At 40.6% G+C, this 21,184-nt stretch overlaps 1 protein-coding gene across 1 annotated transcript in view; it reads left to right on the top strand.

The window, feature by feature from the left end:
• Window positions 1-21,184, top strand: part of AGPAT3 (1-acylglycerol-3-phosphate O-acyltransferase 3) — a 56,127-nt gene that overhangs the window by 5,738 nt on the left and 29,205 nt on the right. The window contains exon 2 of the mRNA XM_065741598.1: window positions 3,690-3,810. The gene's annotated coding sequence lies outside the window, so the exon portion shown is untranslated. The remainder of the gene's footprint in view (window positions 1-3,689; window positions 3,811-21,184) is intronic.

Here is a 21,184-nt window from a genome sequence, read left to right as displayed (position 1 = left end):
GAGAATCACTTAGAAAGCAGAATATTTACTTGTTCCAAGGAGTAGCTTGGCTGGAGCAATGCAGTTTGTTGAACTTTACCATGTTTTGTTGCGTTGGTTCTGCTGATTGTTATATTGGAGGCTGCTGGGAAGCAGGACTGGAATGTTTTTATGCTGAGCTTTTATAATGCATGTTATATATCACTGTACTTAGCATGTGAAGGTTTTAGTGTAAATAATTTTGCTAAAATTATTATTTTATATGAGGAGATATTTGTTTGCCTTTTTGGCTTGCAAGGAAGATGAGTTGAGCTGTTTGCAGTCTCCCCTATAAATCAGCTTTATTTATTTATTTTTCTTCTGTAAGCCACACACTGTACTGCTTACCCCACCAGCACTGAGAACCAGCTGCTTTTGGTGATTGTTTTGTAGACCCTTCAATGAATGTTTAGATAGAGTCACCCCATAATAGTGTGAACTGTAAAGAACAGGTCCTGTATCGTAGTGCCCTTCTCACAAATATCACAAGGAACTCCTTAAGCATATGAGTTTGTTGTTATGAAAGCTTCACTCAGAGTATGCTATTCTGGTTTGGTTCCTTCTGACACTCACTCCTGGTCTGTTGATGCCTTTCTGTTCTTGTTATCGGCAGTCTCTCTGGCCCAGATATATCATTCTCCTTCCTGATTTTTATCTTTATCGTCTTACAAGGGCAAGTGCATCAATTCTAAACCATTTTGTTCAGGTTATGTGTGCAGGTCACCATGCATACTCTCAGTGTTGAAGACCTCTGTCACACTCTCCTGTTTCTAGAGCTTCCTTTTTGAACACAAGTGGTCTTTCTTGTGCACTATACCAAATGGGATTTTAGCAGAGCTTCCTATGTATTTCCATCTACTTCCTGTCTCTGTTGGAAATGTTTCTCTGGTTGTATTCTAGGATTGCATGTATATTTTGCCCAGCTGCATCTCAGTGGTGACTCGCAACCTCTTTATTTGCTAGGATCAGCTATTGCATCCCAGCCCTTCTGCTACTGGTGCTCACCAGCTTCCAACATCTGGCTGGGCTTGCTTGTTTTACATGTGAGGTTGTGCACTGTGTATTAGTCACTATCCATCTTGCTTGTGTGGTTCCAGCCTTTAAGACTGCAGTACCTGTTGTACGACAATTCAATTCACATTTCTGTTGAAACTGCTTTCCAACTTTGTCGTGTTCTGCTGTCACTTCTTATGTAAGCCATGATTTGGTGAAAATGAACCAACAAGCTAGCATCACTTCTTGTTTAGTGGTTTGTTAGTAACTCCCAGAAAGTCTGCAGTTTTTTCTCTCCGCGCTACTGTCACCATCTCTCTTGGGCAGGATCCTTACTGATGTCACAGCTCCAAGTGAAAAGTCTCCAACTTGTTTACTTCATGCAACACCACATAGAAGAGTATTATTTAATATTTTCTCAAGGTCCAGATTGCTGAGAATCAATCACAGAATGGTTTGGGTTGGAAGGGACCTCAGAGCCCACACACCCATCCCAACCCCTGCTGTGGGCAGGGCTGCCCCCCAGCAGCTCAGGCTGCCCAGGGCCCCATTCAACCTGGCCTTGAGCACCTCCAGGGATGGGGCACCACAGCTTCTCTGGGCAGCTGTGCCAGTGCTTCACTGCCCTCTGGGGAAATTCCTAAATGTACTTACCTTTATTTTCAGTGATCACCTTTCAGTAAATCTGTCATGTCCTGGTCTCTTTTTAGCTTCACGTTTTAATTTCTGTCAGTCTTACAAAAACCTTGTGTGCTGTTGATGCCACGTTCATGTGGCCCTTTCTATGTAGAAAGCCAAATTACATCATAACAGTACTGATTTTAAAATCTTAAAATTAATCTACAGTTTCCATATTTGGAGAGAATGAGATTTTTCTTGATTTGAAAATAGCTGAGTTTGAAGATTGAGCAGTTGTGTTTTGTTGGACAGCTTTCAAGAGAGAGCTGTAGGAAGTAATGTAATCCTTTAAAATGTTTGCCTGGTCATCTGTTTGCCTTGCCTCTAACAGAAATGGTAGAAGATGCCACCCTTTGCTCCAAAAAACAGCAAACACATATTGACATAAAACTGGCCTTGGGAACTGTGCCAGCCCAGCTGGACTGGCAGTGATGCCATTAACTGTGTACAAACCTAAATCCGAGGTGGAGCATTACCAGCTTGCTGAATGGCTCACTTGCAGTTGTTGTGTTTTGATGTCTAAACTGTGTTTGCATAAAGTTCTCTGAAGTAGGTCGGAGTTAAGCAGTTTTTGAATGGTGTGGGATGCAGGGTAAATACTCAAATTGGTTACTAGGAAATATTTCTTCTCAGAAAGAGTAGTATGGCACTGGAACAGACTGCCCAGGAAGTGATGGAGTCACCATCCCTTTAAATGTTCAAGCACTGATGGACATGGTTAGGGGGTATGGTAGGGATGGGCTGGTGGTTGGATCTAATGATCATAGAGGTCTTTTCCAACTTGAATGATTCTACATTTACAATATGAGCCTATGTGCCTGGTTATCATTTCTGCTTCTTTCATACAGCTGTCACAGAACTCTGCGGGTGTCTAAACAATGCAGTTCTGGTTACTTCCAGTATCGCATGTCTGTTGGGCATTCTCTTTGATACATGCATTTTTCTGGAGGGCCTACATCCTGACTAAAATCAGAACTGATTAAAATATCACCTGGTTTTTGGGTGATCCTACATGGAGCCAGGAGTTGGACTTGATGGTCATTATGGGTTCCTTGCAACTCAAAATATACTACGATTCTATGTCTTTAAACTTTGGTAAAAGTAGTGATGGGCTTGAGAAATGTTTTGTATTCAGTTTTGTGATTACCTGAATTACAGGACAGATGACTGAATGATTTTATTATTGTCATTTATTTTTGAGAAAACAGGTTCGCAATCTGTTAAATCTGATTTTATTGAGGGATATTCTTGTTTTGAAGTTTGATTTGTAGATTTCTACATAAACATTGCGTATAGTTTGTAGGGCTTGTGAAATCAGATAGCATACTTTAAACAAGCCACCTCTGGGTAAAGTGCATCTCTAATTACTGAGACTAAATTATGTGGAAAGTGAGCTTGTGTCTGAAGTAAATCTTCAGTTCAGTAAATCTAAAATTAAATAATGATTAACTTAATTGCTTCAAGATCATAAAAAAACCCTGCTCTTAATAAAATATAGGGATTAAGTGTGTGTTTTGAGAATAGATAATTGCTTCTGCTTCATTTTCAAATAACTTCTATGAAGACAGGGTTTTGTAGGTAGAAGAAATACCCTTTGTTATGCTTATTAGTAAAGCTAGGAAAAGTAGGTTAGTTCTTCAGTATGCAAGCCCCTTCTCATTTCTGAATAGAAGCTGTGATTTCACTACTAAATATAAATAGAGCACATTTGCTTTTAACTTCGTAGATATGTGCCAGCCAGACCTTCTGAAAGCAAAGGTAGTTGATACATGTGGAGCAGAGTGTAACATTAATATGTGGGAAGAGGGATGAAGTTGTTTTTGGGTTTTGTTCTTTTCTTCACCTAAAGAAAAGAAAAAGACAATTAACCTTTATAGGGAGAGTTTGAGCTAAAGAATTTGTGAGCAGGGTTAACAGCTCTGTGTTATTTGCATTGTACTTTGCTTTTAAACAAAATATTTCTACCCTCATTCATTGAAGAATATCTTTTTTGCTTATAGGCAAATGAGAAAGCAAATATCTTGAAACATAAGCAGTGGTACTTTCCTGGAGGGAGGAGATGGGAATTCTCCTGTTAATCTGAGTGTTGCCAGGTGCCAGAAGTGGTCCACAGTGGTGGTGGTAAGAAAGAAATCTTCCCCCCCGTGTCTGTATTTGTGTTTTGTCTGTAGAAGTAAGATGCTTTTAGGAAAAGGGGTGGGGGTGGGGGGGGCACATCCTGTTTTTCCTGTAGAACTCTATGGATTGCCAGGAGAGCCATTAAGCATCCCCCACTCTTTGCATTTAGTTTAGGGAAACCTGTGCTTCAGCTTGGTGCGTGCTGTGGTGTTCACTCATGTGCTTTCATGAATGCTGTACCTGTTAGTAGTAATTGCAGCAAAGACTTAATCACAGATAAACCCTTATGGAAACAACTCCTGAAATGCTAAATTATCTTCTCCCTCCTGAAATGTACCTGAAAGCGTGGCCTTAATGTGCTTTGAAGTGCTTCTTACAGAGTTCTTAGAAATCTCTTGACAGCTCATTCTGAAGTCATCTTAGATTGGGTGCCTTTAAGCCAAACAGCCTTGAAATTTTGTCTGGTAACCAGATATAAAATGTTCAGTTACAGCAACAGACTTTCTTCTTTTTGCCTTTTGGCTTGTTTTGATTTGTTTTGGTTTGATTTGTTTGCAGTCCCTTCCCCATAAAAGGTGGCAGCAAAAGTGAGAAGCTGGTGAGATCCCACTGGCACAGCAACAGGATGGAGATTTCCAGGACAAGATTTAAAAAATGGAGTGGCTACTGTCTGATGTTGACATTTTAATGATGATCTCTGTGATACTCTGCCCCCTTCATGGGCTATTAATGGCTTTTTTATATAGGAAAGTAATTTAACTCTGATGATTTTGCAAACACAGTGTTGCTTGAGTATTTTATAAACTTTCAAGGTCTATTATAGGACAACTTACCCCTCACAAAACTTTCATTTCCACGAGATTCCCTTCAGAGCTCAGTCTCACAAAGCATTGTATACTGTATTAGCCACAGTCTCTATTCAGGACACGTGTTCTGACTCCATGAGAAGATATACCCCATTTGAAGTTGCTATTTTTTTCCTTCAACAAGGAGAGCTAAAACATTTATGCTTGCTTTGGCATGGGAGTTGGACTAGATGATCTCTAGAGGTCCCTTCCAACCCCTATAACTCCATTTCTGTGTTTCTGTGACTTATGCCAGATGATACTGGGTGGGCAGATGCCTCACATGCCTTGGATCAACATTTTGCACAAACATGCACAGTCATCCATTCCACCTGAATTTGGTTAACGTTGACCATCTACAGCTTTGGTAGGTGAGGGTAGGGTCACAGATGAAAACAGCCTTGTTACACTGTGATAGTGACCAATTGCTTTCAAATCTGGTTCTGCAGAGTGTTTTTTCTTGGACTCATTGCTGTGTGAAAGGCAGTACCACAGAAATACATCAAAGCCTGTTTTATGTGTTTGCTGCTTTGTAGCTTATTTTTCAGTTTTTATGGCTGCAATTTTTGCCTTTTATTTTTTCTTTTCTTGTTTAAGGCCGTCAATGTGAATGTTTGTGAAAAGCTAAAATATGTCTGGGGGACAGGACTGTATGAACTGTGCACAGCTGGTGAATTTTTAAGCTCTATTTCTGTTTGGGGAAGAGAGAATTTGGGCTTCTCTTACTTAGCCCTGCACACTGCAAAGCCTGATGCCTCCACGGTGCATGCCTGACTCTGTTATCTCAGGTCGATAGAGTGGAAGATTCACCTGGAAATGAAATGTCCTGAGTGAGGCGAATGGCCATGCTGGAAGCTGCATGGGTTGAATAATCCCCTGAATAATTCCTTCAGCCTTCACCTTCTTGATTGTTCAGATAAATCCTGAGTGGGTCGATAGATATTAATATGGATTAGAGAAATTTTACTGAGAGCTTTTCAGTGTCCCAGTGGACACTTCTGACGCAGAACAAATCTCCATTTCAAGAGCCGGAGCACAGCCGGTACCATCGAGCACACAGTAGAGGTGAGTAGAGGAGGTGAGGGAATAAAGTGCAGGGAGACTGAATTATGTCAGCGCTTCTCCTAATGGCTGCCCTTTCTTCCTCAGGCATAAGTGGAGACCCTGTAGGTATCACCTGCTGGTTGTGTCCTTACAGCGTATCATTCTGGGGGATATATTTTTCTCAGTCTTGCCAGTGTGGTGAATTGCTGGAAGATTTGGTTTTAATAGAAACTAGTTGGGTGAATAAAACAAAACCTTTGCAAAGCAGTTGTGGACTTAAAGATCTAGCAGACTAAGACAAGAAGCGGCTCACAAAAGCAGTAATGGCAGTCACAATTACAAAAGTTTCTTTTATTTCAAGGAAGGAGGGATGTAGAATACATTGGAAGATGTTTACATTCTCTGTTTTCATATTTATTTTATCAGCATAAGAGGCAGCTTCAAAGCCTGTAAAGCAGAAGCCTCTACTCTGGCAAACTCTGAAAAGCTGCTACCAGAGACATATTCCCTACTGTTAGTCTGGTGTAGGATGATATTTAAGCCAAGAGTCTATTTTTCACAACATAAAAAAGCAGTGTTCTTTCCCATCTGTTTTTAATAGATAGCACACTGAGCTGGGACACTGTAAAAATAAGGAAGGAATAGTTTTCCTTGGTAGTCCAGAAACACTTGAGTAGGTTGGGTTGTTTTTCAATGTTGTATTTTTATTTTTTATTGTATGAGTTATTGCATGGAGCATTCTTATGCCAGGTGAGAAGTGTTGCTCTGAGCTATTTCAGTATGGAGAGAATATTGTTATCACATCTTTCACTTGAGTATGTCTACTTTAACTACTGAGTCTGCATATAGGAGAGGGATAACAGAAGATCAGCTCTATTGATTTTCATTTGAAAGAAACAAGTGTACCAGCTGTGTTTCGTGAAGCACTCGGTCCTCTTGATCTTTGAAAACAGTGGGACTACTCTACACTATGTTTTGTTCCTTTGGAGGCTGAGAAGAAGGAACAGCACTGTCAGAAGGTGCTGGCTACGCTTGGGAGCAAAACCCACCACTGTTCAGTCCTACCAGTGTGGTCAAGGACTAATGTGAGAACGGGGGAATTCAGGGGAAATCAAAGATCCGTAAGTTGTCTTTGGACAAGATAGTTTGTTAATTGCTGCTCCTAGGAGAAGGTGTTCAAATGCAACTAAAGTCCTAATTAAGGTTCTTAAAATTTAGTGAATGTGCTCCTTAGCCTATAGACTTCCTTGCAAAGGGCTTAGCATTTAATAAGTTTGCTTTAATGCCCGTTTCATTTAAAATAGATGCAGCACGGACCTGGATTATGCACAGGCAACTTTCTTTATTCAGCCATCCTCTGACTACTGAATGCCTAGTAAGGCTATTTATTTTGAGAGAAAAAATAATCCAAACTAAACATGCTTTATAGGAAGCTATAAAGGCATGTATTTTTTATAATTGCTCTGATAATGTAAACATTGCATTGGAAGCAATTGTTTTCACATGTTCTTTAAGGTGTCTCGAAGGCCACACATTTAGGACATTTTGGCAGTATTTTCCAAAGCAGCAGAGAGTACAGATGGGAATATGAATGCAGTCGGAATAGACATTATTGTTTTTCCACATAAGCAAGGCCAGTTTTGTCTCAGGGCTCTGTACCTTTGTTGTCTCCTTATGAGAGTCTCTGTTGTTGCATGGTTTTGGTGTTCATGTTCATTTGGACCAGTAGCCTGATGCACAATAGTAGCTTGGCTCAAGATTGAGAGGTTGAAGATTGTGCAACTGTATAGATTTGTGATGGAAAATGGCTGGTAAATCATAGAATTGTAGGGACCTCTGGAGATCATAGAGTCCAACTCCCTGCTAAAAGCAGGTTCCCTACAATAGGATGAGGAGGAAAGCATCCAGATGGGTCTTGAGTCTCCTTCGCTAGAGATATTCTATCACTTCTCTGGGCAGCCTGCTCCTGTGCTGTCACTCTGACAGCAAAGAATTTCTTTCATGTGTTTGTATGGAACTTCCTGTGTTCCAGTTTTTGCCCATTGCCCCTTGTCTTCCCACTGCACATCCTGAAAAGAGCCAGGCTCCATCCATACAGCTCCCACACTCTAGATATTTAGAAACACTGCTAAAGTCCCCTCTCAGTCTTCTCTTCCCAGGCTAAACAGTCCCAAGTCTCTCAGCCTTTCCTCATACAAGAGATACTCCAGGTCCCTTGTCATCTCTGTGGCCCTCCACTGGATTCTAGATGATTCCTGGGCTGCTTTAGCAATTTTCCCACCATGATGGAGAACCAATGTGTGTAGGACAGCAGCTCAGGCTGCTAAGCTGCATCACTGGGCCTGTCTGGTAATGGTTTAGCAAGTCATTTCTAGATGAGTGTCAAGGAAGATACTTGTGTTCAGGTTACTCATTCCTCTATGCCTACAGCTATCCATTCCTTGAAATGATTACAGCTTAGCTTAAGGTATGTCTTGTTTTTACAGATCTGAAATGAGTTGTTGATGTAAAATCATTTATGCTGTCATCAGAACGTCCGGAAGAAAACTCCTTAACCCCAGCGAGGTGTTGGAAAGCAGGCATTCCTTTATTCACAATACATACCGGGTGATTTGACAAATCAAGAATGTGCTCTTTTAATTCAGGTTCTACATACATACAGTAAAGGCATACGAATGTGATACATTTCCTGGAAACAGCATACATATTCATTCTTCTCCAAGAACTCATAAATATGTGTTAATATCCTGTGAACAGGCGCAATACAGGCCTTCTGTTGTCATAAGACCACCTACTTCATCCCTTTAATTTAGTCTTCAGCTTCATCACAGTGACCTTTGGCTGACCTTCGATTGTTTTTTCTCATTCTGGTAAATTTCCATTGCTTGTTATGCCACGATGAGCAACTGTTTATCTTGGTACGCTACAACTCAAAGCAATTTATATGAAGCCCAAGAAAAAGTCCTTGGCTCTGGTGGATACAGAGAAGCTCCCAGTATATACTATATAGAAAAAAAGTAGTCTGATGTGGTCTCAGTGCTTCAGTGAAGCAAGGAGTGTGGAAAACAAAATAGTTCATATACCAAGCAAAGCTAAACTGGAACATTTTAGAACTAGCACACATCAATTCCTCTTGCTAAACTCTAATATATTGGTCCTTAAACTAATATGTATTGATCTCTATTGCTCGACCAGCCTATGTCAATACAAGCAAACGTCAAGAAAGACATGCTGATGCTAAGTATGAGTGAGCCTCTAATAGTGCCTGGAGTAGGGACTCTTGAGAAATCAGTCAAAACATGCATCTAAATGAGCTCCCAGTTGCCTGAAAGTACTGATGAACTTAGTTACAGAAAAATACTTTTCTTATTAATCCAGAGAAGTTTCAATCATTAAAAATATTTCGAAAATTTAACTGCTTAAAGTAGAGGTAAGAGGAATATAAATAGAATGAATCAGAATAACTATTTCAGGTTTAATGGGCTTGAAAGTGAACAGTGCAGTCTGCAGACTTAAGAAGCAATTATACACTGCTGAGTAAATAGCACGAAGGTTCTTGTTATATATCTTGATTGGAGAAATATTGATTCTTTTAGATTAGTTTGGTAATTAGAGCAGTTTGTTTGTTTATTTAAAATGCAGCTAGCTTGGTTTGCTAGATTCATTGTCTATAAATGTGTTCTATATGAACACAAAACATTAAACTGCAGGCAGTTTTTAATATCCTTGAATATCTGATTTTTTTTGGCGTATAATTGCAGATAAGCTAAGGATTATTCTAGCGAGTAAAAATGAATCATAAGAGCATGGATGTGGCTTCTCAAACCATTATACTTTCTGACTGAGGAGCTTTTGAAGAGCAGAGCCAAGCTAGAGCAATAGCATTCCAAAATCAAATATGGCACACAGGCTCTTTTAAATGTGAGGCTTTGGTACAATCAACACCTCTGTTCACTAATTAGCTTCTAATTTTTCAGATGTTGGAGGGAAACTTCTGGTTTGGCAGTCCATCTATCCTGAAATACTGCCAGTTCCAAGAGAAATGGATGCCTGATTTCACACTACTGATTTCACCTGACACTTCTTTTTGTGCTTTGTCAGGTAACAGAAAACAGTCTCTGCTCCAATAATGTTGAACAGGAGTGGAAGTGATGGAAATGATCTAGAAATTTTCATGTACGCTGTTGCTCACCTTGCTTGAGTTAGGCTATAGAGAAACCACAGACAGCGAGATCAGAATCAGTGCTATGGCACCTGTGGGGCTGAGAAGGAACTCACGGCCTTTTAAATGATGTTTTGCAAAGATCCAGTCTGAACTAGTATGCATGACAGGATGATAAAGAGAGCAGAGAGCATCTGTGAAAACTCTGGTGCTCTTCCTGTCATTTGGGGAGTAGATGTTGTGCAAAGTATCCCTCTGGCACAACAGAGGCATTAATTTCCAGTGGGCTAGTCATTTCAAGTATCCCTACAGTCTTGGATAGAGAGATATTTAGGTTACCTCCCATTCCAGCATTGCATTAGAAGGCCACTGTTTGGAGAAAGGTAAGCAAACAAGACTGAATCATGAAAACGCTAGCAGGTCCTTGATTTTGGATCTTTGCTGGTGCTCAAAACCTGCGTGTGTTACCATAGAAGGATCCTATGCTCTGAAGAATTCATAATGGCTTGAATTAACAAGGCTTATTTATCAATAGGATGCCAAGCTACCAGGAGATGGAAGATTTTAAGACATGGGGACAGCTATAAATGTTTCTCTTTGGGTCATTCTCTCACATAGGTTTTAAAATAGATTGGCTATTATGCAGAGCAGCTTCTATTGGGTGTCCCAGCTGAATAGCCAACAATAGTCCAACCTTTTTAATAGGATACAAACTGTCCAGTTCCAAGTTAATTTTTTGAATGAGTGGAATACTGTGTGCTGGTTCTAATTCAGAAAGAATTAGATACGCAAAAACACATATTCTTGTTTATGGAGCTCAACTTTACAGCAAAATGAGGTGTTCAAGTACTTTTTTTTTCTGTCTTTTGGTGGGTGAGTTGTTCTTTGGTTGTGGTTTTGGTTCATTTTCTGTTTTCACTTACACCAAAAAGGTACTATGCTCTGTGGCTGCTGACTATTGCTATTCAAGCCAGAATGAGCTGGTGTGATCTTGTCTGAGAACACAGAACAAAAAACTTTGCCCAGTGTGTATTTGCTTTTGCTATCAGTCTTCTTGATAGTGTGCTCTATCTTTTTTGACAGATATCTGTCGTATGTATATGCAAAAAAAGTACTGACCACAGGGATCATTATGAATTCAAACTGATAACAGCATTGTGAAATATTTGTCAATAAAATCACCTGAAAGAGGTGCAGCTGTTGTGTTGGGTTGGAGCGTACTCCTGATGACAGTTGAGGTGCCAGAAAAGAGAACAAAAGTTGGATCCTGGACAAGGAAGAGTGGGGGTGATGTGGCTTCTTGCATTCTCACCACTGGGTTGTAAATGGCAGTCTGTACAAAGTAACATTGTGCTGAACATACTCTTCCATGGAATCAAACTCTGCAATATAATTTAGTGTGCCAACTCAGCTTGCATGGGCTGACAGAAAAGCTGTTTGGGTTCTCTACCTGTTGTTTTTCCAAGCCACATTGTTCACCTATTACCATTTCACCTGTTATTCCTTCATGGCTCTGAACAATAGAGTTTTATCTGAAACCACGTCAGTGACAGTCACTCAGCAGAACACCTACAGTTTCTGTGTTCAGTATTTTTACTCCTTGTCTCTCTTGCTACTTCATCTTCCCTCCCTCTCCTACATGAACCACACCTCCATCCCAGTTTGAACCCCTTAGAAGTTGTGTTACTGTGGCTACAATCATAAAATAAATCATATTGCTCATGTCTTGCAGAAGATAGTGTTCCATGCCTAAAATTTAAAGCAGATCAGCATTTCATGAAATGCACACTTCTAATTTCTTCCTAGTTAGCGTGCTTTACATCAAAGAAAATCTTTGAATGTAAGTAGGGGTGTGTAGACACACACACAGTGTTTGTTGAGATGTTAGCTGCAGTCAGAAGCTTCTTGTTCAGCAAAAGCATATTTGCATGTTGATAGTTATCTCCTGGTTGACCCTTTTTGTATCTTTTGTTTGAGGGTCGATTTTTGTGTAATTTACCATTCAGAAAACAAAGTGTATCCTCCTCTTAATACTTAAATATTGGATGGTAGTGGATGGGTCTTTTTTTGTTCGTCCTTGGTTTTAACAGGTAAAAAAGCATACCACCAAGCACTTTCCAGTTTCACATGAGATATTTATAAGACCCAAATTTATAAACATTTGCCTCTATGCCTATATTCCTTCTCCTATTCTTGTTTACTTACTCATATATTTAAAGCCACCAGCCTTTGTGACTGGAATGGGCTTTTGGATGGGCTCCTAGGTTTTACAGTGTTGTATGCTCTTGAATTTCTTTTGTACTTTAATCTTTATACAAAGGATGAATTCCCACCTGCTTTGAAAATTCAACCACTTGGAGCAGAGGGGAGCATTTTGTGAAGTCTTAAAGATGAGTAGACACTGTTGAGGTTTTTCTTAATCATCAGAGTCTAAGATTGGCAACATTTTTTAATTATATAACATTGATTATTTCACACAATATAAGAGGCTTATTACTCAGAAATCATTTTGTACTAATAGTGCTTCTATTAGATGACTCCTTTTTGTTTGTTATGTAAGGTTGGTATTACAGAAGCACTGTTTGAATACCAGCACTATAATTTTAGAATTGTTTTTATAATAGAAATAACAAGGAAGACTTGTTCCAGATACAGACAATTATTGCAAATTCCTCATCATTTTATGAAATGAAGCTTCTAGATAATTGCTACTTTGGTTTTGCTTTTTATTTACTAAATCCACAGGCTGTCCTTTGCTCAGTCATATTCCGCTATATGTACTTTCTGCAGTGAATACTGTGATCTGGAAAAGTATTGGTCGGCAATCCTGGAAGCTGGAGATTCAGCTTCACCTGCAGCAGCATTGCTAGCAGCAGTTTGCAGATTGTGAATGTTTGAAAACCTTTTCTGAACTATGTGTGTTTGTCTCCAAGGATTTTGTTTCTGTACATACTTTTGTATGTGACCGGTCTCAAAATGAGACTGGGGAATACAACCCATAGAAGTTCCTTTGGATCCCACAAAAGCTTATTATTCCTAAGCAATGGATTTAGGTTCAAGCTGCCTCCTCAACTGACAAAGAAGTGGATAGCAGTAAGACTTAGTGCCTGTGTAATCATGTCAGAAATATGGCCTCATTACAGGTGAGATTGAAGAAGTGTTTGAAATAGCCCTAAAATTTGCTGAAATTTACCTTAAAGTCATGAATGCCGGATTGTTTCTTTCCTGACAGAGAAGCTGATTTCATGCACGACCAGATCCGCAGAATCTTTCTCAACGTACTTTCTAGAATGGGGCAACCTTATCTTGTGCTTGCTTTTAAACTGGGAGGTGGCTTCTTATACCCATTGCTTTTTTCCACCCAGCTCTGCTGATCTTCATATTTAATGAAATCTCCTGTTGGTTGGTGATTTTCAAATCCAGTTTCCTTTTTGGCCATGTTTCTAAATAGTTGCAAGCACTGAGTTTCTCTGATTTGTACTACCTCCTGTTTATTTCTGCTTAAGCACTTCTGCCCTCTCTTCCTATTTCACTACAACCTCTGTGGCCAGATGTGCAGGGCAGACAGGGGTCCAGAGGGGCCAGAAGCACCCCACAGCTTGCTGCAGCACTGGTGCCTGAGTTGGGTCAGAATGCAGAAGTGCTGGGTCTACAGCGAGCGCTTCAATTTTTCTTCAGTGTTTAAGGATTGTGTTTGGATTTTCTTTCTTTTTGTTCTTCCTGGTGGTCTTACCCTTCCCTGATGAGGATCAGTTGCACCAATTGAAACAACCTTCACTGCACTGAGGACAGTGGTACAGTTGTGGGTGAGCAGCGGCCATGCTCTCCTGCCATCCCAGAACTGCATTCTGTCATGGCTGCTGCCTCAAGTCACCATTGGGACTGTTGAGACCATGGTGCAAAGTGGCCCAGTGAGCACCAGGCTCACAGCATGTGACTACAGACTTCTTGCCTCTTGTCCCTGGCCTCCCCTAGCACCTTCTTGTAAACCAGGCTGATGGAGTGGGCCTGATGCAGCTCAGGCCTCCCCAGAGCCCTGAAGTAGAAGAAAGAAAATACCATCCCCTGCAGAGTGGTGGAGCTCCTCCTCTCTTGAGCAGCGGGGAAAGCCTAAAGGCAGCGCAGTCCTAAATCCCCCTCTGCAAAAAGCACCCCGTTGGCTGCAAAACCCCTCTATTCCTATTAAGACCTTCCCTTTTTTGTAGTGCTGAAGCAAATAGCCTTCAGCCCTGGAAAGACTACACTTGCATGCAGACCAATCCATTTCTCTTTAGCCCTGCTTCCTCAAACCTTGTGTTGGCTCCTCACGTGGGAGAGACGTGCCGTGGTGAGAACTTCCTCTTGTTTACCATCTAGGGCCGTCCTTTCTCAGCATTTAAAAAAACCCAGCCTAACACAAAATGTGTCAAACAGCAGTGCTGGGCATACGTACCTCACCACATGAGTGAATCCAGTTGATTGTAGCCTGGTAATTTGCTGTAAGAAGATTATTGGATTAGAACAAAAGCCTGGTTTGTGAGCAACACCACCTGACAGTAATATTTATTGAGAAGTATTACCTATTTCAAATAGGAGTCCACTTATGCCCCCATCACATGTTTGTTCTTGGAGGTAAGAGGGGCTTGCTTAGTGCGGTGCTTTTGGAAGCCAAGCAAAGAAGAGGACACACAGATTTTTCTCCTATTGCTGAGCCAGCAGTTTTAGTAGCTGCAGTGCTTCCAGATTTACCTTGATGTGCTTTTGTCATCATAATCCCTCCTCCATGTCAAGACTGATTTGCTTTCCCAGCAAGGACTCTCATCACTCATTTTTGTCCCTGCATTTTTTTCTTCTCCTTTTTTGGTTTTATTAATCAATAACAGATTGGGAAGATGTTGGTAGGCCAGTCGGGTGCATGCTTGCTAGCTGGAGTCTGTGCTACACTCATTGCGCTGGCTTTAGCCTATTACTTGTACTGGTAAGTTGAATTTTTGTGCTGTGTCTTTGGTGATGGCTTCTTTAAAATGCTTTCTCGAGTGAGCTGAAGGGTGGTGGTCCTTTTGAAATGCTCTTGGAGGCTTACCCGCTTAATAACTTGTTGCTTGCTGTAGATAGCATCCTTCGTTCCTTGCCTACCCATGACAATGTTCATTTAGGTGCAAATGGAATCAGTTTTGTTGCTATTGTTCAAGGTTGCCATATACTCTTATTCCACTGAGAGCATAGTGGTTATTGATGCCGCAGGAAAGATTTATTAAAACTGCAATTGTCTTTCCCATTCATTGTGAAAGCCTTTTAAATTTGTATCTAATTTTCATGCTCTCAGTTTGTGTAGATGCGTCTCTTGGCACAGAACTTGAAAATCAAGCTGTTACAGGCTCACAGTTTGAGGCATGTGTTTCTGTCGTGTTATCTGTGACATCTGTGTCTTCAGCACCCCAAAAGAAATTTCAGGCAGGTGCAAATTAAGGACTCACATCGTTGGGTTATTTTTCCTTCCCATCAAGAGCGCAGGGGATTGCTGCAGCCTGGGGGCAAGCAGCCCTATCTGGGACAGGGCAGGTGGGGCACAGAGCTGCAGGGATAGAGACTGACTCTTCCTGGCTTTTCCAGCACATTGGAGCCCTCAGCAAGGTGTCTGTTTGGGCTTTGGGAAACAGAAGAGCAAGTAGAACAGAGCTACCCTAGATTTCTGGGCTGGCTTCATTTCTGGATGATTCTACATATGCCCAAGACTTCCACCCTTAAGAAATGTTGGAAGTTTGTCAAGCTATATCTGAAGTAAATAACGACTTTTTGAAGCCTGAGTGCAATCTTGATGTTTTAGTGGAAAAATTACATGCCGCTTCAGCTGCAAAATAAAGCCTGCTGGAATTGTAATTAATACGGCTACAATTGGAGGGCTTTCCAAAGGATGTGAATTTGCAGAAGACAGTTCTCCAGAGCATTGTGTGGGTTCTTTTGTTTGTTTTATTAAGCAATGAAGAGACAAATAAATTAAAATCTGTGGGGTGATCTTGTCTTTGTTTCTGCCAAGTATTTCCTCCAGGCAGTTACGCCTGTGCTGTTTACAAGCCTACAGTTCTCTCTGTGTGTGTACACACGCACTTCTAATATTGATGAGCTTATTTATATTTCAGCTTTACAGTGAATTTCTGCAGACATGTAAGCTTGCAGCCGTACAACATAGCAGCACAGATTAAAATGTACATGGTTACTAGCTTCTTCAGTCCTCAAAATATTCAAGAAAACAGGACCTACATAAGTGGTGTTACAGTTTTAATGTTAAAAACAGTGAACAAAGAGCTTACAGGTATTAACAGCTGTAGTTTTTTGGGTTTGCCTTTCTTCTTAACCAAGGAATGTTTCTATAGTAGGTGTGTATGTGAAAAAAAAATGTTGTTTTTGTTAATTCTCCGTGTCTCAACTCAATACTGAAGTGCATGATATCAGTTACGCTTTTGTACTGATAAAAATGTAAAATTGTGTGCATGGTATACACAGGCATAGTGTGTACATCTGTCACGTAATTCCTTTTTTTTTCCTACTTTGTTAACTCAAAAATTCTTGATTTGAATCCAGGTCAGATCTGGTTTGCAGGACAGATTACAATTTTGCGCGCAGTGGGTATTATCTGGTATTAGATCAGATCCTCTTCCTCAACAGCCTTAAGGTGGAAGAGAAAATTAATGACATCATCTGTTTGTGAGAAAGGTTTGAATGTGAGCTGCTTTCTTGTTAGCTATGGGTGAGACCTTAACAAGAATATTTCACTGCTTCCTTGGCTTTGTTGGTTTGAGTTTGCTTAGCTCTTCAATCTGTTGCTGCTTCATTTACTGTTTTTTTTTTTTTACCATAACTGACTCGGGTAGACATTTCTTATTATAAATTTCTAACGCGTCTGCTGTGTAGAAAATACCTAGAAAGACTTTTGGTTATTTGTTAATTACTTTGGCTGCTGCAATTCTCTAACAGTATCCTCAGACAGAGCAGGAGTGATTAGGATCAGAGATCAACAGTTCAGCAGGGAATCGACTTTGCATACTGAGAGATTAACCCGGTTTTTCTGTAATTCCATCTGTGATCTTTTGCTTCTCCTAGATTGGAGCACCCTTATTAGCTTGCTGGATAGGAGCCATTTTGTGCACCTTCTGGGCTGAATGTAGTTCAAACTCTCAAGGAATTCATCTGAGGGTGCAGAGGAAATTTGTTCCTTTACCTGGATCTGGCTCCCTTGCTGTCCACCTGTTGCTTGTTCTGATCTTGGTGTTAACACCTCACAAAACATACTGCAGCAATCCATTGTATCTCCAAGTTGTGTGACCTACTGTCCAAAATCAGAGTTTGCAAACATTTTAAGAATATGAGGCATTGGTTTTTCCTCTTTGACCTGTCATTACTTCCTCAGGGAATTTATTTGGTTAGTCTTCCCACATGAGACCTTGAAATAATTGTCATTCTTTACCAATCAGTGAATTACTTAGCACACAAATAATGGATTTATCATTCTATATGTGCTTGTAATCACTTAATATATAAAATAATTTCATACTCATCTGCTCTATTTTTTTTTTATTTAGGATTGTTTGTTTGTTTGTTTTTTAATTGAACCATTCCAAGCTGCAAAATGAACCAAATGCCTCTTCCTGTATTTATTATGGCAGCTGCTTCTGGATCTGCCCTCAAAGCTCCACCTGTCAGCCAGCAAAAGAATCTGAAATACTAATATGTATTTACTTGCAATCGTTGGTATACTCTGTGTTAGAACTTAATATAATTTAGCTCAGTGATACTTATGTTTCTGGCCCTGCCTTGTAGTTTGCTTGGAAATAAATAGGAGGCATTACTTTTGGAGGAACCTATGTATATTTGAGGTGTTTTAATGAGCAATCTAATTTCACTGGCCACTTGTTTTATTTGCTATATTGATTGTAACTGTGGTTCACTCCCTTGCTCTCAGGTATTTGAAGCAGTAGCTCAGCATGTGATCTCTCGTCTTGTCTCCAGTTTCACTCAAGTTTTATTATTATTTGCTGTTATTGTATGTTTGGATTGAATATTTACATTGTATATTGATTTTGTTGTTGTTGTTGTTGCCATCAGTCTGGTGTCTTAGGTAGAATAACTTGGAGATTTCTACTTTTAGATGTTAGAGTGGTGATTTACACACCATGGGGAAAGGCAGATCCTGCGTCAGTGCAGAATCTGGTGGAGCAGGATGGTGAACACTGGAAATAACTCCAATGTAAATGTTACACTAATCAAATATGAACTTAAAGTTCTGCTTCTGTCAAGTTGGTGTTTGATTTGTGTTTTTGTGAAGAGAATAGCTCAGTGGAGGACTGTATAGTGACTGCTTATTTAAATATTGCTTTAAAGAGGGATTGACTTCTGGGGGAATTAAATAGCCAAAATGGAATAGACAGATTTGTTGTTACTGTTTGTGCACCAGCTGGCAAGCTGTTAGTGGAGCAGCACAGCTGACGAAAATACCCTGCTCCTCTTCTGAGCCCCTGTATTTCCTGCCTGGTTAAAAAGTGGAGAATGCTATTTTCCGGGTGATGGACTTTTAGGATGGAGATTTTAATAACAGAACTCTCGTCTACACAGAGTATATTATTCATGTATGTAAACGCTAGTCTACCTCACCTGCTCTTAAAGGTCTTAAAATTGCGAAGAGTATTGGTTCCATCAAGTACTTCAGAACTTAGGCTTGCATTCCCCTACCAGCAGGTTTGTGATCACCAAAGTAGAGAAAGTGGGATGGAGTGAAATACCTGTATCTCCCAGACCTCTCTGCTCTTGCTCTGCATGTGGAGATCGAGCTGAGAGCCTGGGCTCTAAGTGGTTGCCACTTATAGGTCTCATGAAGCTAGTGACATTGCTGAGAACTTCGCATTTTTTCTCAAAACAGAGCAGTAAGGAGAAGAATTAAGATTTGTCTGGCAAACTCTCTGTTGTACCTGTAGCACACAGTGATAAGAGAAAATAGAATTGTTCAGTTGAAATGGACCAGCAAGCAGTAGCCTAGCACCTCCCTCTTCCCTTCCATAGGAAATTGCAGAGAGGAATGAGGTCATCTCTTGGCCTCTTCTTCTCCAAACTGGATAACCCAAGTGTTTTCAGTTTCTCCTCCCAGGGCATGCCTTCTGTCATTAAAGAAGGCAGAGGAAGTGTGATATGGCAGATACTGTGCCTGTAACCTATGGGCTGCTGTGCTTTAAATATCACCGCATTTGTATAAAACCACTGTATGTTCTGCTGCTTTATTTAGGCAGCTTAAACTATAAAGTACTGAGAAGATAGGTGTCCTCCATTGACTCCGTAATTGTCTATGAGATGAGTGCCTGGAGATTAAACTGCCAGCTTCTTCCTAACACACACTTAGCACCAAGGCAGTCTATTTTAAGAATGTAGACTATTCAAATAAATGGTGAGTTTGCAGAGAAGTTTAATCTTTTTGTGGGATGTGGTTCAGTGGTGAGACTCAGTAGTTCAGGTTGACAGTTGGACTTGATCGTCTGGAAGGTCTTTTGCAACCTAGGTGATTTTATGATTCTGTGACAATTATACTTAATGTAGATTTCAGGGGTTTGTTCCTGGCTGCTGTTCATAGATCTGTGAACATGGAAATCTTGAGTATCTAAAAACTCATTGTCCAAAGAATTTTGTGATTCCTCCCATGTGCACACAAGAGTTCACCCATGCTAACTTAGCATTGCTGTGCATTTAAATTTGGTGACTTGAATGGGTTGAACCTGTCAGATATTCAGCCTGCTTTGCTATGGAACAGCCTAACAGTGTTAACTTTTAATACATTTATCTTTGTCTATCTCTTCTGAAACTACTGAGAGTTCTCCAGCCACTCTTGGCTGGAAAGTGGAGGCAGGGCAAGACATCTTCAAAATATGAATTCCTATGAGATTCAAAGAGGTGATCAGGGAGAGGAAGAAGGTGATGTTGAGTCTTACCTTAGGGAAATGTTATGGCATAAGTTTGTGTTCTTTGATATCCATGTAACTACACAGATAGGAGACTGTAAAAATGTCAGTCAACATTAAAATAGGGATTTGTAGGGAACTACTTGTTAAATTCCTTTCTTTGGCAGGTTGCTTTGTAATGATTAATGGCCGGTTACTCCAGCTCTTCTCAGCAACCAGAGCAATCATTATGCATGAACAAAACGATGATCCTGACATGCTTGTTGGAGCTAAGGAAAAACATGAGATATTAAAGGCTGGAGGAAAGAGTGCAAAAGCAGTTGACAGCACTGCACAGCCTGTTCCTATTCTTGAACACAAACCAGATTGACCTCAGGGACTTGACTGATGGTGCCCATTGCATTGGCTGCTCTGCAGCAGACCTCTATTCTGGAGAGGCTGGCACTGATCGCATTTCACTAGGTATACGCAGCAGTACAGGTCCCCAGGAACTTGGTCCCCAGCAGTAGATATGGGTGCCCTTTGCAAACAAGTCATGTCAGACTGTGACATGCGACAACGCTGAAGTTTGGAAGATACAATGAGACCCATCTTCTCAGTGCTACTGAAGAGATTGAGAGTAATGAAAGAAATGCTCTAAGTAATAAATAACTTACGTCTGTCTTAAGAAAGAAAGTGGATGAATTCGCTTTAAATCAAATCTTAGATTTCAGAGCTGGTAGAGTTAAAACTGAATCTGAGGCTGATTGGGTATGTGTGTACTGGAACTGTGAAATGATTAGTTTTAAAGGTGGGGTGAAATGCTTCTGGAAGTAGCCATGGCAACACAAAGCTCACTGCAGGCTGTGAAAACCACCTGGGAAGTGGTGAAAACTCAGGCAGCTCGGACTTAATTATTATTGCTCAGTGCATTGCCTGCCTTCTTGTAGAATGCGCTTGATGACATTTCAAGGAGGGAAGGGATCTCAGAATGGTTTCCTGTGGTCAAATATGAGGTCTTAACATCTTTTTTTTTTTTTTTCCTATTGAAATGTAACGGAAGGATCATAATTTAACAAGCATTCATTTATTTATTTTAATAAAATTTTAAACATAGCAATTCTAACACCTTACGGAGGTAAAACAAATCAGATAGAATATAAGAGGAACGTGAAACTGTTTGAGCATCCACAGGAGAGCTATGAAGGTGGGGAAGGGTGTGAGGGCAAGGGGTGTGAGGAGCAGCTGAGGCCCCTGGGTGTGCTGAGCACAGAGCAGAGGAGCTGAGGGGAGGCCTGCTGGCGGCTGCAGCTCTCCCAGGGAGCGGAGGGGCAGCGCTGAGCTCTGCTCTGTGTGACAGCGACAGGGCCCGAGGGAACGGCATGGAGCTGTGTCAGGGGAGGGGCGGCTGGGGGTTAGGGACAGTG

Source organism: Cyrtonyx montezumae, unplaced genomic scaffold, assembly GCF_038088225.1.
Source record: "Cyrtonyx montezumae isolate F1298 unplaced genomic scaffold, pur_monq_1.0 scaffold_3, whole genome shotgun sequence".
NCBI lineage: Eukaryota > Metazoa > Chordata > Aves > Galliformes > Odontophoridae > Cyrtonyx > Cyrtonyx montezumae.
Note: the sequence above shows the minus strand (reverse complement) of the source record. Positions and strands in the feature narration are given on the sequence as shown.